Source organism: Tursiops truncatus, chromosome 12 (assembly GCF_011762595.2).
Source record: "Tursiops truncatus isolate mTurTru1 chromosome 12, mTurTru1.mat.Y, whole genome shotgun sequence".
Taxonomy (NCBI): Eukaryota; Metazoa; Chordata; class Mammalia; order Artiodactyla; family Delphinidae; genus Tursiops; species Tursiops truncatus.
In genome coordinates, this window is record NC_047045.1 from 44,263,311 (window position 1) to 44,282,063 (window position 18,753).

General features: G+C 37.6%; 1 non-coding gene across 1 annotated transcript in view; it reads right to left on the reverse strand.

The window, feature by feature from the left end:
• The window catches only part of LOC101330469 (uncharacterized), a 236,435-nt gene that overhangs the window by 56,947 nt on the left and 160,735 nt on the right, over positions 1 to 18,753 (reverse strand). Inside the window, exon 3 of the transcript XR_012325033.1 lies at positions 7,648 to 7,760. This is a non-coding gene — a transcript (uncharacterized protein). The remainder of the gene's footprint in view (positions 1 to 7,647; positions 7,761 to 18,753) is intronic.

An 18,753-nucleotide genomic window follows, 5' to 3' on the forward strand; every position in this document is an offset into this window, starting at 1 on the left:
TGAACTCCAATTGTATAAGGATATATGGGGAAAAAAAAATCTCCTTGCAGGGACATCCTGAAGACTGAGAGATACCTATTTTAAAGTGTCCAGCATAGAGCAGGCCCTCTATGAATGTCGATAATATAATTCATATGAGTCTCCTCTGAGATGGGTACCATCCTACTATGTGTTGAGGAACACATGTGTATGAATATTTTTTAAGTAATGGAGATAGAAACATTTTTCTCTGTTATATTCCAGTACTTTTCAGAAAAACATAATTTGGTATTATAAAAATTATTCTTATAAATAATATTCAGAGAGTGACTTACAGTTTACAAAATACTTCTATAACTTAGGACAAGACCCTAAAAATATTCCCCAAATTAGCCATTTGTTGCTATATTATTGAAATCATTATCTTTGCAACCCTTTCTACCATCAAGATGCTTAATAATTAACAATAATGCTAAACTGCAAATAATAGGGAGGCTACTTCAAAAAAGTTAAATGTGTTATTGTCATAGGCCTATAGTTTTAGGAATACTTGACAGCTGAAATTGGCCAGATGAAACCGAACAATTGATGATAGCTTTTCCATATCAGCAGTAATCTTGGAAGCCTCTTCTAGGCAGGTTTTCACAAAAGACACTTACCAAAGTGGTTTCTTAATTTATCTTTTACTTCTTGAATACTGTTCTAAGTATCAGATAGGTTACTTGTTCTCATTCAGGTTAAAATACAATTTAAAAAAAATCTGGTAGGTGGTTTCTGGAACTTTGCATGTAAACAAAAGAGTAGAAAAAATGTGGGTAATTTTCTTAAATCTAAATGCATTAGGTCATATGCTGAGATTAATGATTTATTGTCTAAACTCAGTAGGAATGCAATTAAATGCTCAGAAATGGAAAGCACCTTACAGTTTTTTAAGACTGAGCTGTTTTTATTATCATAATAACTGAAGCACATGCTTAATAACTCATCAAATACACTGACTTCTCTTCAACATCTACAAGGTCAAAACCAGACATCAGGTACAACTTGAGCGCCATAATTCCTCTGAAAAACTTTTGAAGAGATTGTTTCAAGAAGCAGCAGGCTGGATCCCACTGAGGCCTGTAGGATGTTTTAGGTCAGGGGTCCCCAAATCCTGGGCCACAGGCCAGTACCGGTCCGTGGCCTGTTAGGAACCGCGCCACACAGCAGAAGGTGAGCAGTGGGCCAGCGAGCAAAGCTTCATCTGTATTTACAGCCGCTCCCCATCTCTCACATTACTGCCTGAGCTCCGCCTTCTGTCAGATCAGCGGTGGCATTGGAGTCTCATAGGAGCACGAACCCTACTGTGAACTGCGCATGCGAGGGATCTAGGTTGCGTGCTCCTTATGAGACTCTAATGCCTGATGATCTGAGGTGGAGGTGAGGTGGTGATGCTAGCACTGGGGAGCGGCTGCAAATACAGACTATCATTAGCAGAGGGGTTTGACTTCATAATAAATCAACTGCTTGCAGACATATCAAAACCCTATCAGTGAGTGGCAAGTGACAATGAAGCTGTATCTGGTGGCAGGCTTTATACTGGCAAATGAGTTGATGTACTTAAATTGTACAGCTGCATCTGGTGGCAGGCTTTAAGTCAGAATCCGACACTTATTTTAGTCCATGTGTGGCCTGCCCATTATTTTATTTATCACTTCCATCCGAGCCTCTTGCCCGCACTATGTACTTGTCTCAGTCACAGTTTTTGTAAGCCCACAAGTGAACCCTAGCCAAAAAGAGTAAAAAACAAACGTTGCTGGAGAGTTTCTTTGAAAAGGGGGAAAGACCCAATGATGAGACAGCAGAACACTTTAAGACTGCCAACAAAAAGAAAGCTGCATTTAAAAGAAAATACCAAGAGTCCTACTTAAATTACAGGTTCATTGCAACAGGTGATTCACATTCTCCAAGCCCGCTTTGTATAATATGTGGCAACCGGCTATCCAATGAAGCCATGAAACCTTCAAAACTTTTTTGCCACATGGAGACCAAGCACCCTGCATTAAAAGACAAGACTTTGGAGTTTTTCAAAAGAAAAAAAAGTGAACACAAAGAACAGAAGCAATTATTGAAGGCCACCATTTCATCAAACGTGTCTGTGCTGACAGCATCATTCTTAGTGGCTAACTGCATTGCTAAAGCTAAGAAGCCCTTTACTGTTGGTGAAGAGTTGATCCTGCCTGCCGCTAAGGACATTTGTCATGAACTTATGGGAGAGGCTGCAGTTCAAAAGGTGGCACGTGCTCCTCTTTCGGCTGCACCGTAACTAGAGGAATTGATGAAATAGCAGAGGATATTGAGGCACAATTGTTAGAGAGGATTAATGAGTCACCATGGTACGTAATCCAGGTCGACGAGTCTACCGATGTTGACAGCAGGGCAACAATGCTTGTTTTTGTGCCATATTTTTTTCAGGAGGATGTGCATGAGGATATGTTATGTGCACTTTTGTTGCCAACCAACACCACAGCTGCAGAACTATTCAAGTCTTTGAATGATTACATATCAGGAAAACTGAATTGGTCATTTTGTGTCGGTATATGCGTGGATGGAGCGGCTGCCACGACTGGACAGCTTTCTGGTTTCACTACTCGGGTCAAAGAGGTCGTTTCTGAATGTGAGTCTATGCACTGTGTCATCCATAGAGAAATGCTGGCTAGCTAAAAAATGTCACCTGAACTTAACAACGTTTTGCAGGATGTGATTAAAATTATCAACCACACTGAAGTACGTGCCCTTAACTCACATCTGTTTGCGCAGCTCTGTGAGGAGATGGACGCAGAGCACACACGTATTCTCTTATACACAGAAGTGAGATGGCTTTCTAAAGGCAGATCACTGGCCAGAGTTTTTGAGTTACGAGAGCCGCTGCAGAGATTCCTTTTAGAGAAAGTCACCACTGGCAGCACATTTCAGTGACACGGAACGGGTCGCAAAACTTGCTTACTTGTGTTACATATTCAACCTGCTCAACGAACTCAATCTGTCACTTCAGGGGAGAATGACAGCTGTATTCAAGTTAGCAGATAAAGTGGCTGCATTCAAAGCCAAACTGAAATTATGGGGGCGATGAGTGAACATTGGGATTTTTGACATGTTGTAAACATTAGCAAAGATTTTGAAAAAGACTGAGCCAGGGACTTCTTTCTCTTAGCTGGTGCATGATCAACTATTTCAGCTTTCAAAAGAGTCTGAGCATTACTTCCCAACCACAAAAGACTCCCAAACTGGGAAGGAATGGATCCATGACCCATTTGTGAATAAGCCAGGTGAATTGACTTTGTGCTAGAAGTGGATCAACTTCTTGAGATCACAAATGACGGCGGCCTTAAAAGTATGTTTGAAACAACTTCAAATCTCCACACAGTCTGGATTAAAGTCAAGGCAGATGTGGCACATATATACAATGGAATATTACTCAGCCATGAAAAGAAACGAAATTGAGTTATTTGTAGTGAGGCAGATGGACCTAGAGTCTGTCATACAGAGTGAAGTAAGTCAGAAAGAGAAAAACAAATACCGTATGCTAACACATATATATGGAATCTAAGAAAAAAAAAAAGAAACCAAAAGTTTCTTCTTTCATGAAGAAACTAGAATAAAGACACAGACCTACTAGAGAATGGACTTGAGGATATAGGGAGGGGGAAGGGTAAGCTGTGACAAAGTGAGAGAGTGGCATGGACATATATACACTACCAAACGTAAAATAGATAGCTGGTGGGAAGCAGCCGCATAGCACAGGGAGATCAGCTCGGTGCTTTGTGACCACCTAGAGGTGGGATAGGGAGGTTGGGAGGGAGGGAGATGCAAGAGGGAGGAGATATGGGAACATATGTATATGTATAACTGATTCACTTTGTTATAAAGCAGAAACTAACACACCATTGTAAAGCAATTATACTCCAAGAAAGATGTTAAAAAATAAATAAAGTCAAGGCAGAATATCCTGAGATTGCCACAAAAGCACTGAAATGCCTGCTTCCATTTCCAACATCCTATCTTTGTGAAGCAGGGTTTTCTGCAGTGACAGCAGCCAGAACGAGATTATAGAGTAGACTGGACATAAGCAAAACACTTTGGGTGTCACTATCTCCCATCACCCCCAGATGGGATGATCCAGTTACAAGAAAACAAGGTCAGGGTTCCCACTGATACTGCATTATGGTGAGTTGTATAATTATTTCATTATATATTACAATGTAATAATAATAGAAATGAAGTGCACATTAAATGTAATGCACTTGAATCATCCTGAAATCATCCCCCCGCCACAGCACGGTCCATGGAAAACTTGTCTTCCACGAAACTGGTCCCTGGTGCCAAAAAGGTTGGGGACCACTGTTTTAGGTACTTTGGGAGCTGGGTACATATTTTTGAACCATGTATTTAAGGACAGTATTACTCTTAATCCTCCGAATGAGAAGCTTGCCACACAACCATTCCTTATACAAGGTATCTGGTTCCATATGCAACAGTCCTGATTTCCAATGTTTTTGTCCTGTGTCTAGTCCTTGGTTTAGTGATTATGGCTATTATAGCCAACATTGAAGGACATGATAACTGTCACTTGGTAACTGGTAACTGAACAGCATTGGGTCAGCATTGGTACTAGAGCCATCTTTTCTAGATCTGCTCCCAGAGTCCCTACACAGGCATGGTGTTTCTTCATGTTTGGTCTTTGCTTCCTTTCAATGCTTCCACCTTCTCCCCATGGCCCACTAGGAATTTCTAACCATTTGGGGATTTTTCCAATGTTTCAGTATTTATATTTACCAGGCCCGTGACTATATGTTTGTAATGTTAATTTCAAAGCCATCTTACAAATAAAATATTTTGATTCTCCTGACAATGTCATGTGAGATGAGGAAACTGAGGCATGAAGAGGTTCTATGATGTGTCTGAGTCACTTGTAGTTAGTGTCAAAACGCAGTCCCTGCCTCATAACTCGGAATCGAGCCCTCACTTCACCACCATTACTACTGCATCATTTGCCTGGCTGATTAGACTTGTGTTTGAAATTCTTTCTCACCAGCTTTGTGATTTTTACAATATGTTCGTTAAACTCTCTGAATTTTAGCTTCCTTGTTGGTAAAGGGGATATAATAATATCTATTTCATGGAGTTACTTTGAGAATTAAATAAAATGCTGTATGCAGAGTAAAAAACCTAGAATAAGGTAAGTGTTCAAACATGTTAGTTCTTCCACTCCTCTCTCTTGGGTATGCTTCACATAAGGTAGTTCCTCTAGGTCCACAGAGGACTTTTGAAGTTACTCTGTAATTCAGTGGTAGGCCAGGAGAGCAGAGCATATTTAAGTATTAGTAGGGTGACAAAATTCAACTTAATCATGGATTTATCAATCATCTACTACATCCCAACACAGAGCTAAGTGCTACAGCACAAATGAAGTAGCACTAGCCGAGGAATTTTGGCAGTGAGAAGAACAAGACTGCTGATAATTTCCTAGAAAATAGAGAGATTCCAAGAGGGGCCAGTCTGCCAAGTTTAATAGAGCTCTTTGTAAATTCTCCAAAATAAGTTCAAATAAAATAAAACAATTTTAAAACTCATAAATTTTATAGTTTACTCTTAAGTAGCACATTCCACCAAACCCCAAAGTGTTATCTTTGTAGACAATGATACTGTGTCCAACCTACATTATTACATGGGGTGAGGGAGGGACCATGGAAGAGCCAGTCTCATAAGGAACCAAGGGACGAGAGGTTAAGAAGTGTGTTAGATAGTTCTGCTTTGTTTCATTACTTGAATCACCTAGATTGTAAAACATCCTAGGGTAGGAATAGCCATCTTGTATTTTCTTCATCTTTCTCCTTCAGTGCCTGGGACTAGAAATACTTGTTGAGTCAAATTTGGTTTAAACCATAAGAAAAGAGAAGAATAAATTTCATTATTATCAATATGAACTAGTCGCTAGGCACCTGTGTGAGACAGCGTGGGGAGTGAAACAGCCCAGGGTTTAGGATCAGACACTTTGGTTCTCATTCTGTCTCTTCTCTCAATCTTAGGCAGTAACCTGACCGCTCAGGGTCACAGGGTTCCAGTTTTTAGAATGGGAATTATGCCATCTATCTTCTAGTATTATTGAGAAATTAAATGAGATGAACTATTATTGTATATACAGTAACAAAGAAGTAATGATTTTTGAGTGTTTGATATGTATTACACACTATTCTAAGTGCTTTTTCTTTATTAGCTCACTGAAATTTTACAACTTAAGGAAATGGGTGTATTACTATTATTCCTATTTTGGAGATGAGAAGACAAAGACATAGAAAGTGTTGTGGGTTTTTTTTTAGTAAATTTATTTTATTTTTGGCTGCGTTGGGTCTTTGTTGCTGCTCACGGGCTTTTCTCTGGTTGTGGTGAGCGGGACCTACTCTTTGTTGCGGTGCATGGGCTTCTCATTGCTGTGGCTTCTCTTGTTGTGAAGCATGGGCTCTAGGCATGTGGGCTTCAGTAGTTGTGGCACGCAGGCTCAGTAGTTGTGGCACACAGGCTTAGTTGCTCTGCGGCATGTGGGATCTTCCCGGGCCAGGGATCAAACCCGTGTCCCCTGCATTGGCAGCCAGATTCATAACCACTGTGCCACCAGGGAAGCCCCATAGAAAGTTTTTTAAAAAACCTTGCCAAGGTCACACAGCTAGTAGTTGGCTGGGCAGCAACTCAAACTCAGGCAGCCTTGCTCTAGAGTCTGTGTTCTTGACCACGCCCCTTTGTTGCCTCGCTCCATCATGGTAGATCTTTTCAGGCCCATTTCCCCTGGTCCTGGACTCTGATACAAAAATGCAACAGATCCTGCCTCTTCAGAAATAAACAGCTACACTGAGAACACAGGATAGACGCATGAAGAAAGAAACCACCATACATGATAGAAGTTGTCAAATGCCAGAGGAGAGGTATGACTACAAGCCCTACACACATTTGAAAGGAAGGAATGAATTGGGATGGGGAGTCAGCAAGATGTTGTCATGTACGTGAAACCTGACTTAGGTCTTGGAGGAAAAACAGAACTAAAATCAGCAGAGAGGATTTGGGAAAGTTATTTCAGATAGTGGGACAGCAAAGACAAAGGCCTCTGTGCTCAGGAAACAAGATTCAGTGCCAGTGGGAAATGTTTCTATATGGGAACGCTGAGATTACAGAATCATGAGGCAGGTTTTTGTTTTTTTTTTTTTTGCGGTACGCGGGCCTCTCACTGTTGTGGCCTCTCCCATTGCTGAGCACAGGCTCCAGACGCGCAGGCTCAGCGGCCATGGCTCACGGGCGGGCCCAGCCGCTCTGCGGCATGTGGGATCTTTCCCAGACCGGGTCACAAACCCGTGTCCCCTGCATCGGCAGGCGGACTCTCAACCACTGCGCCACCAGGGAAGCCCCAGGAGGCAGTTTAAAGTCATTCTGTAGAATGTTTTAAAAGCCCACAGAGGAGAGAGGACCTCCTGCTGGAGAGCCGCCCTGCATTTATGAGTGGCTGTGTGCATATGTGCGTGCCTCCAAGTCCTGCCAAGTAGGGCTTTCAAAAGGCTGATGAGACGGCAGGTGTATAACATGAATGGGAAAGCTAGATAATGGATTGCAGGAACACACATAAGTCTTTGGTACACATACCTACATCCAGACACCTCCAGTTATTCCAGCGATGATTATCTGGTTGGTGGATGCTCCATGGCCTCTCCACATCTACTGCTGTCCTTTTAGCTTGTTCCCTGCTCTGTTAGCACCTGGGGGTAGAGACAGAGGCAAAGTGATCTTCCCATTAGTCTTTTTTTTTTCTCTCTACTCCTCAGTATCCATGGTTAAAAATTTGTGTTTGAAGAAGCATATTAGGTATGATCAGAACATTTCTTTCTTTTTTTTTTTTAAAGTACTTCCAGTCTTTTTATTAAACAATTTGTTGATGAAGGACAGAGCTCACATTTGAGCCTAACCCTGGAATATGTAATTGCTAATTCCCTTTGATCAGAGACGGACTTGTAAATTGGGGGCTACCCACATGTACTTTCACGTAATGTTCTTGTTTCTGATCTGGTTGCTGAGGATTTTAGGTTGAGAGTGGTTAAATGTACTCTTTTAAAAAATGCTATATATTGGCCTTTTTACAACCATATGATGATTATTCATCATTCTTACCTTTGCTACTCCTTGAATATATTAAGCAATTGCTGCTTCCTCCTAAGTTGAATATAGATTACTAGGAGACCTGAGTAATTCTCTAGCTGCAGAGTACATGTAAGGCTCTAAAACAAAAAGTGTTGTATTGGAAAGATGAAAAAAGAAATTGATGGGAAAATGAAAAAAAATTTCAACGTAACAGATTTGCAATGCCAAACTCCTTTTTAAAAAGTAATATTTCATTGTCATTTCAGGCTATTATTAAGAACGCGTATGAAGTCTAAATAGACTGTAGGAGCCCAGTCCTAATACATCATTAACACTAATATGTATTTGATAATAGTAGACATAAAGATTATTCAGTCCAGGGCTTCCCTGGTGGCGCAGTGGTTGAGTCCGCCTGCCAATGCAGGGGAAACGGGTTTGTGTCCCGGTCCGGGAAGATCCCACATGCCGCCGAGCGGCCGGGCCCGTGAGCCATGGCCGCTGAGCCTGCGCGTCCGGAGCCTGTGCTCCGCAAGGGGAGAGGCCACAAGAGTGAGAGGCCCACGTACCACAAAAAAAAAAAAAAAAAAAAAGATTATTCAGTCCAAAATAGCTAGAATGTCCATCTTTCACTTGGGTCCACTGGATGCAAATATATTTAGAGCGCAAAGCTACACACACACACACACACACACACACACACACACACACACACACACCTCTTTCAAGAAAAGGAAAACCTTTAAAATTTTATATGTACTTGGCTAATAGCCAGCTACCAAATCTATTGTATTTCTTCTCTGATTAACATGCTTTCATTCATTATTTCCAGTTCTTCCATTTGAATCCTTGTCAACACTTCCCCTCACCACCCCAATATTGCCCAAATAGTTTTAGAGAAACCAGAGAATGAGTAAAGTTCATTCAGTTATTTCAGGACATGCCACACATCAATAATATCCACTTATTAGCCAGAAAACTGGCTCCATTGCTCAGAGAACTTCTTGGCATGTTCATACACCTGCTGAGACCTCAATATAAAATAAAACAAAACAAAGCCTCAACTACTCTTTCTCAATTTGTTTTGATAAACCAGAATTATTTCTAAAGTTCCCAAATAAACAGAAATCATTATAATTATGAATAATTAACATGCTAAACTCAAGAGGGCACTCAACATTCATTACACTGTAGAATTCGTCCCCTAAGGGTAGTACCTTCAATTAGTTCAGTTTTTACAACGGAAGAAAAATGTGACAATCAGTAATTGCAGATACTTAGTACAAGGAACAAAACAAGCTAACTTGCCTTTAAATCACACTCTCTCAGCCAGCAGAGGCCCTGCTCTCTTTTAGATTCTTAATATTTGTTCTACTTCCAGAACACAGAAAAGCAATAGATAATAGAAAAACACACTGCCTTCAAAGACGTAAGTAGATGCACTTCAGCTTTATCAGCTATTCTAATAGAGCAGCTTAAAGTAGAAGGTAAGATATCACAATAAATGGTGTTAAAACAGAATCTTTTAAAAGACGTTTTATAAAATATATCAACATATTTATTCACTCAATTTACAAACATTTATTAAGCACTTACAATGTGTCAGGGTAAATGTGCTAAATGATAGTTACATTGTAGTACAGGAACTAGCCAATATGGGGAAAAGGGAACCCTAGTAAACTGTTGGTGGAAGGTAAACTGGTGTAGTCATTATGGAAAACAGTATGGAGGTTCCTCAAAAAACTAAAACTAGAACTACCACACGATCCAGCAATTCCATTCCTGGACATATATCTGAAGAAACAAAAACACTAATTCCAAAAGATATATGCACCCTAATGTTTATAGCAGCATTATTTACAGTAGCCAAGATATGAAAGCAACCTAAGTGTCCCATAAACGGATGAATGGATAAAGAAGGTGTGGTATACATACACACACAGGAATATTACTCAACCATAAGAAAGAATGAAAATTTGCCATTTGCAACAACATGGATGGACCTGGAGGGCATTATTCTTAGTGAAATAAGTCAGAGAAAGACATGATATCACTTATACGTGAAATCTAAAAAATAGAACAAATGAATGAATATAACAAAACAGACACAGACTCACAGATATAGAGAATAAACTAATGGTTACTAGTGGGAAGAAGGACAAGATGGGGTAGGAGATTAAGAGGTACAAATTACGATGTATAAAATAAATAAGATACAAGGATATATATAGCAAAGAGAATATAGCCAATATTTTATAATAACTTTAAATGGAGTATAATCTAAAAAATATTGAATCACTATGTTGTATAACTGAAACTAATATATTATAAATCAACTATAATTTAATAAAAAAATAAAGACTGAAACATAAGAAAAAGCCAATGATTTCTTTAAATAAATACACATTTTTATATACAAATTTGAATATAGCAACACATTTGTATATTCTTACAAATATAAAGTTTGAAGTATATTTATAAAATGAAGCTATTCAGTGTTATTCCTCAAATTCAACTGCAATTGAAATTGCAATACATCATTTTAATTAAAAAAATTAAATCACAAAATTATTTAGATTTTCTTCTTCCTCAGAGTCTCCTCTATAAAAATCATAAAAAATTTCAACCAAAATATATCCATTTTCTTTTGAAGTAATAAATGCTATACAATTATTAGGGGTTTTCTTAGGCACTTACAGAACTAAAATATAAGTCAAGTTGAAAATGGTTTAGCAAATAGTAACTACAGTTGTGTATGCAAGTAGACATTTTTGCTCTGGTTCAACATCAAATTGACAACCATGGCCCAAGAAAGGGTTATCTTTTATTAGCGGCCACTTTGGGGAGATACATTTTATCTTCCATTGAAGTAGAGGAAAGAACTCATTAGATATGTGGTACAAGTGGTTTCAGAGTGATAAATCTCAAGTTACCAATTCCACTTTTAATGATTAGTTGCCCGAGTCTTGTATTTAATTAAAATGGTTATATTAAATGCTTATATTTAATTTAAACATAATTAGCTAAACCTCAATATTACTGCCTCATCCGTTTTGAAATTAATTTATAAAATAGCTTAAAAAGTGCTGTAAGATTTTAATATTAAAATAAATCACGATCAGTTTGTATCTTTTGTTTGTTTCAGTTGTGAACCCACAGTGAGCTGTTTATATTAGGTATGACTGCAGGGTCTCTGGCAAGACTAACATGTAGTAGAATCAAATATTGATATGCCTTTGATGTTTCCTTTATACATGTGACATATACTTTAACCTCATAGGCAAAGATAGTCTATAGACAGGATATGATTATTTAAACTTTAAAGGGATCTAAATATAAATTAATTTTGGCCTTAATACATTTAGGAGGAGCCACTGTTTTTAGCAGATGATTCATAAGTGTGTAACAATCAGTGTAACAAAACTTCCTTTGTGTCAGTCTAATACATTCTGATTTTAACTTCTATTTAAACAGACGATATATATATATATATATATATATATGTAACTTAATTAAAAGTTACATATATATATGTAACTTTTATATACATATATATATGTAACTTTTATATACATATATATATGTAACTTAATTAAAAGGTGAAGGTAACACATTTGCCTGGCCTATTAGTAACTAAAATCTGTTCTTCCCAATATTAATATCTTTTCATACCAATATATGCAGAATTTTCTGATATTTCATTAAAACCTGGGCCTTCTACTCTCCAATGAATGCTTATAGTTGGGGGAATCTGTTTCTACCATTCTCTCACATTAGCTCAAACCATCTGCACCCTTCTCCACCCCTGGCCCCGACCCTTTAGGAATTTTAATTCAGAACATAAAATCTGACTCAGCTTACACATCAAGTGAAGCTGTGTAGAATATTTCTCCTCTTTTCACACTAGTACTATTATGTGGCATTCCAGGATGCCTTCAAGCTATAGTGTACCTCAATTACCTCAAATGCCATCTGCTTCTGTTTCTTTCAGTCCTTCTCCCTGGTTCCCTAAACAATGAACAATAGATATTATTACTCAAGAGCTAGACTTAGGCTCATTCTCTGCAAAGAATGTAGGTAACATATACTAATATCCCTCCTGTTTAGATAAGACAATATGAGATTGTGATCAAAGCCAATTATGTATTGATTTACCATTTATCATTTCAACTATCAACCATTATCTTAACTCCAAACATCCTCAGAAAGTCCAAAGGATTGTAACTGTCTCAAAGTAATCACAATGGAGAGGGACTATTTGAGAACCAGGAAGGTACATCTGCTTTGTTCATCTTGCTCAGGCCTTTAAAATACCATCTGTTTTCCATTCTTTTCTGGCTACCATCTTCCCCTAGGCTAAAAGATTTTTAAATGACTGGGGAAAAAAAAACCTTGAAAAACTAGTTTGAGATTTTAATTCAGCATTTCATCTGCCAGACAGTGAAATGCAGTTAGCCGCAGCAAGTGTTCCTAATAGATAAGGGAATTTGCTTCACATATAATTACATTGAGTCTAACGGTAGACATAGCCAACCATATCATCTTCATACTATTAGAAGTGCTAGTAAGTCTGAAAAGAATCCATTTTGAGGAGGGTCAGAGCTACTTTTATTTTACTTCAAACCAGGGTTATCATGGAATAAAACTGATAGTTCTTTTGGAGGAACGTTTTTGGTATATAAGAAAAAAGTATTAAAGAGTAAATGAAACTGACTGTTGTGACTGGCAGTTAAGTTCAGGCATTTTGTGCGCTTTTGTGTTTGCTTTGGAATGTTAAACAGGTTGGGTTCTTTTAGAAAGAAAACATTTTATTCAGAACATTTTCCCATGAAAGCCCTCTTTGACAAAGTGTCATTTTTTGATATATTAGTACATGTATGCCCACATTTTATATTCAGAAAAGGCAAGCAATGTTTTAACAACTTTTGACAAGCATGGGGAATTAAACTACCACAGAATCGACTCTCAGTGTAATACTATAGACTCTTATATTTCCTATTTTTGTACTTCTTCATGGCAGGACACAACATTTTAATTATATAAATTTCTGGTTGAAGAAAGAGACATTGAAGATGAGTAATTAGAATAGGAAACTTCAATTCATCAATAAAATACGTTTTAAGCATAGAATTCTGAATTTGTTGAGAAACAGAGCTACAGATATAGCATGCAGTGAAATATAAATAAGTAGCAGGAGATAAGTCAAAGAATTTTCTAGAAAACTAGCCAGGAAATCTCAAGAAATTTAACTGCTTCTTCATTATACTTACAAGTTACCTACTAAATTACAAATTTCAAAACCAAACCATCCCTCATTTTTTGGCAGTGCAGGCTCTGCCTATTGGAATCTCACTTGGATACCCACAGGTACCTCCAGTCAGCAAACTGCTTCCAATCTTGTGTCCCTGACTATGACCCTGCAGGACAGGGTTCTGGCTGCTCTCCAGCCTCATCTGTCTCCACTCCACGCTGCCCTTGTTCACTCATTCATCCAGACCTTCTTCCAATTCCTTGATTACGTCAGGTTCTTGCTCCTCTGCCTAGATCACTTGGCTAATTTCTCGTCTTCTTTTCAATCTCAGCTTGGATGTCACTTCCCTCAGGAAGATCTCTCTGACAGTCCTCTCTCTAGGTGTCCTTTCTCTAGAGCCTGTAGAACCCTGTTCTCTCCAATCCAATTCCCTGTCATATAGTGATGCCATTGTCTCTTTATTTGCAGACTGTAAGCTCCATGAAGGATAAGACCATGTCTATCTTATTTACTGTTAAATATCTACTTCTTAGACAGGTGCTTGGAATATTCTCGATGCTCTCGGACACTCTGTTAAGCAGGTTAGTGAATCATTTGAGTGAAAATTTCATATATAACCAATGACTTTTTTTCCTTTTGGTGACAATACAAACTATTAAATATAACCACTTTTACCAAATATATTAACTTATTTGAGTCGGCAGTGTTCATGTTATTGCTCCCATTTGATTATTTGATTTAGCTGGAATAAGTTTCACATTTTAGTTCAAGAGCTTTCTCATACCACCTTTCTCTATAAAGAAAGTGCAACGTGGATAATAGCCATTGAAATGCCATTCTTGGATTTGAGTTTAAGATACAGACTTCAAATGGTAAAACGAGGGTAGATTGAAAAGGGGGAGAAAATATTTATGGAGATTAATGTATAATATCTGAAAGAGCTGAAGGTCTTGCTTTACTATCTCTCTGTTAGTATAATCTGATAACGTTTAGGGAGATGTTACAACTGGAAAAAAAAAAAAAGAAAATTTGAGATCAATACCCATTAGTGAGTAGGGAAGTGGAGTTGGAGAAGAGGGCATCTTATGAATATTGTTATCAGATAACCAAGAGCTGTAATAATCTATATACTCTTTTTTCTTATTAGTTATCTATTTTATACATATTAGTTTACACATGTCAATCCCAATCAATCAATTCATCACACCACAACCCCCACCCCCCACCGCTTTCTCCCCTTGGTGTCCATACGTTTGTTCTCTACATCTATGTCTATATTTCTGCCCTGCAAACCGATTCATCTGTACCATTTTCTAGGTTCCACATATATGCGTTAATATACGATATTTGTTTTTCTCTTTCTGGCTTACTTCACTCTGAATGACAGTCTCTAGATCCATCCACATCTCTACAAATGACCCAATTTCATTCCTTTTTATGGCTGAGTTATATTCCATTGTATATATGTGCCATATCTTCTTTATCAATTCGTCTGTCGATGGGCATTTAGGTTGCTTCCATGACCTGGCTATTATAAATAGTGCTGCAATGAACATTGGGGTGCATGTGTCTTTTTGAATTATGGTTTTCTCTGGGAATATGCCCAGAAATTGCTGGGTCACATGGTAATTCTATTCTTAGTTCTTTAAGGAACCTCCGTACTGTTCTCCATAGTGGCTGTATCAATTTACATTCCCACCAACAGTGCAAGAGGGTTTTCTTTTCTCCACACCCTCTCCACCATTTGCTGTTTGTAGATTTTCTGATGATGCCCACTCTAACTGAGGTGAGGTGATACCTCACTGTAGTTTTGATTTGCATTTCTCTAATAATTAGTGATGCTGAGCAGCTTTTCATGTGCTTCTTGGCCACCTGTATGTCTTCTTTGGAGAAATGTCTATTTAGGTCTTCTGCCCATTTTTGGACTGGGTTGTTTGTTTTTTTAATATTCAGCTGCATGTGCTGTTTATATATTTTGGAAATTAATCCTTTGTCCGATGATTCATTTGCAAATATTTTCTCCCACTTGGAGGGTTGTCTTTTGATCTTGTTTATGGTTTCCTTTGCTGTACAAAAGCTTTTAAGTTTCATTAGGTCCCATTTGTTTATTTTTGTTTTTATTTCCAATACTCTAGGAGGTGGATCAAAAAAGATCTTGCTGTGATTTATGTCAAAGAGTGTTCTTCCTATGTTTTCCTCTAAGAGTTTTATAGTGCCCAGTCTTACATTTAGGTCTCTAATCCATTTTGAGTCTATTTTTCTGTATGGTGTTAGGGAGTGTTCTAATTTCATTCTTTTAAATGTAGCTGTCCAGCTTTCCCAGCACCACTTATTGAAGAGACTGTATTTTCTCCATTGTATATCCTTGCCTGCTTTGTCATAGATTAGTTGACTATAGGTACGTGGGTTTAACTCTGGGCTTTCTCTCTTGTTCCATTGATCTATGTTTATGTTTTTGTGCCAGTACCATATTGTCTTCATTACTGTAGCTTTGTAGTATAGTCTGAAGTCAGGGAGTCTGATTCCTCCAGCTCCTTTTTTTCCCCTCAAGACTGCTTTGGCTATTTGGGGTCTTTTGTGTCTCCATACAAATTTTAAGTTTTTTTGTTCTAGTTCCGTAAAAAATGCCATTGGTAATTTGATAGGGATTGCATTGAATCTGTAGATTGCTTTGGGTAGTAGAGTCATTTTTAAAATATTGATTCTTCCAATCCAAGAACACGGTATATCTCTCCATCTGTTGGTATCATCTTTAATTATCTTACATCAGTGTCTTATAGTTTTCTGCATACAGGTCTTTTGCCTACCCAGGTAGGTTTATTCCTAGGTATTTTATTCTTTTTGTTGCAATGGTAAGTGGAAGTGTTTCCTTAATTTCTCTCTCAGATTTTTCATCATTAGTATAGAGGAATGCAAGAGATTTCTGTGCATTAACTTTGTATCCTGCAACTTTACCAAATTCATTGATTAGCTCTAGTAGTTTTCTGGTGGCATCTTTAGGATTCTCTATGTATAGTATCATGTCATCTGAAAACAGTGACAGTTTTACTTCTTCTTTTCCAATTTGGATTCCTTTTATTTCTTTTTCTTCTCTGACTGCCATGGCTAGGACTTCCAAAACTATGTTGAATAATAGTGGTGAGAGTGGACATCCTTGTCTTGTTCCTGATCTTAGAGGAAATGCTTTCAGGTTTTCAGCATTGAAATGATGTTGCTGTGGATTTGTCATATATGGCCTTTATTATGTTGAAGTAGGTTCCCTCTATGCCCACTTTCTGGAGAGTTTTTATCATAAATGGGTGTTAAATTTTGTCAAAAGCTTTTTCTGCATCTATTGAGATGATCATATGGTTTTTATTCTTCAATTTGTTAATATGGTGTATCACATTTGTGTATATTGAAGAGACCTTGCATCTCTGGGATAAATCCCACTTGATCATGGTGTATGATCCTTTTAATGTGTTGTTGGATTCTGTTAGCTAGTATGTTGTTGAGGATTTTTGCGTCTATATTCATCAGTGAAATTGGTCTGTAATTTTCTTTTTTTGTAGTATCTTTGTCTGGTTTTGGTATCAGGGTCATGGTGGCCTCACAGAATGAGTTTGGGAGTGTTCCTTCCTCCACAATTTTTTGGAAGAGTTTGAGAAGGATGGGTGTTAGCTCTTCTCTAAATGTTTGATAGAATTCACCAGATTCAGCCATCTGGTCCTGGAGTTTTGTGTGTTGGAAGATTTTTAATCATAGTTTCAATTTCATTACTTGTGACTGGTCTGTTCATAGTTTGTATTTCTTCCTGGTTCAGTCTTGGAAGGTTATACCTTACTAAGAATTTGTCCATTTCTTCCAGGTTGTCCATTTTATTGGCATAGAGTTGCTTGTAGTAGTCTCTTAGGATGCTTTGTATTTCTGCAGTGTCTGTTGTAACTTCTCCTTTTTCATTTCTAATTTTATTGATTTGAGTCTTCTCCCTCTTTTTCTGGATGAGTCTGGCTAATGGTTTATCAATTTTGTTTATCTTCTCAAAGAACCAGCTTTTAGTTTTTTTGATGTTTGCTATTGTTTTCTTTGTTTCTATTTCATTTATTTCTGCTCTGATCTTTATGATTTCTTTCCTCTGCTAACTTTGGGTTTTGTTTGTTGTGCTTTCTCTAGTTCCTTTAGGTGTAAGGTTAGATTGTTTATTTGAGATTTTTCTTGTTTCTTGAGGTAGGCTTGTATAGCTGTAAACTTCCCTCTTAGAACTGCTTTTGCTGCATTCCATAGGTTTTGGATAATTGTGTTTTCATTGTTATTTGTCTCTAGGTATTTTTTGATTTCCTCTTTGATTTCTTCAGTGATCTCTTGGTTATTTATTAATGTATTGTTTAGCCTCCATGTGTTTGTGTTTTTTACTTTTTTTTTCCTGTAATTCATTTCTAATCTCATAGCATTTTGGTTAGAAAAGATGCTTGATATGATTTCAGTTTTCTTAAATTTACTGAGGCTTGATTTGTGACCCAGGATGTGATCTATCCTGGAGAATGTTCCATGCGCACTTGAGAAGAAAGTGTAATCTGCTGTTTTTGGATGGAATATCCTATAAATATCAATTAAATCTATCTGGTCTATTGTGTCATTTAAAGCTTCTGTTTCCTATTTATTTCCATTTTGTATGATCTGTCCATTGGTGTAAGTGAGGTGTTAAAGTCCCCCACTATTATTGTGTTACTGTCGATTTCCTGTTTTATAGCTGTTAGCAGTTGCCTTACGTATTGAGGTGCTCCTATGTTGGGTGCATAAATATTTATAATTGTTATATCTTCTTCTTGGATTGATCCCTTGATCATTATGTAGTGTTCTTCCTTGTCTCTTGTAACATTCTTTATTTTAAAGTCTATTTTATCTGATATGAGTATTGCTACTGCAGCTTTCTTTTGATTACCATTTGCATGGAATATCTTTTTCCATCCCCTCACTTTCAGTCTGTATGTGTCCCTAGGTTTGAAGTGGGTCTCTTATAGACAGCATATATATGGGTCTTGTTTTTGTATCCATTCAGCAAGCCTGTGTCTTTTGGTTGGAGCATGTAATCCATTCACATTTAAGGTAATTATCAATATGTATGTTCCTATTACCATTTACTTAATTTTTTGGGTTTGTTTTTGTAGGTCCTTTTCTTCTCTTATGTTTCCCACTTAGAGAAGTTCCTTTAGCATTTGTTGTAGAGCTGGTTTGGTGGTGCTGTATTCTCTTAGCTTTTGCTTGTCTGTAAAGCTTTTGATTTCCTATGAAATCTGAATGAGATCCTTGCTGGGTAGAGTAATCTTGGTTGTAGGTCCTTCCCTTTCATCACTTTAATTATATCATGCCAATCCTTTCTGGCTTGT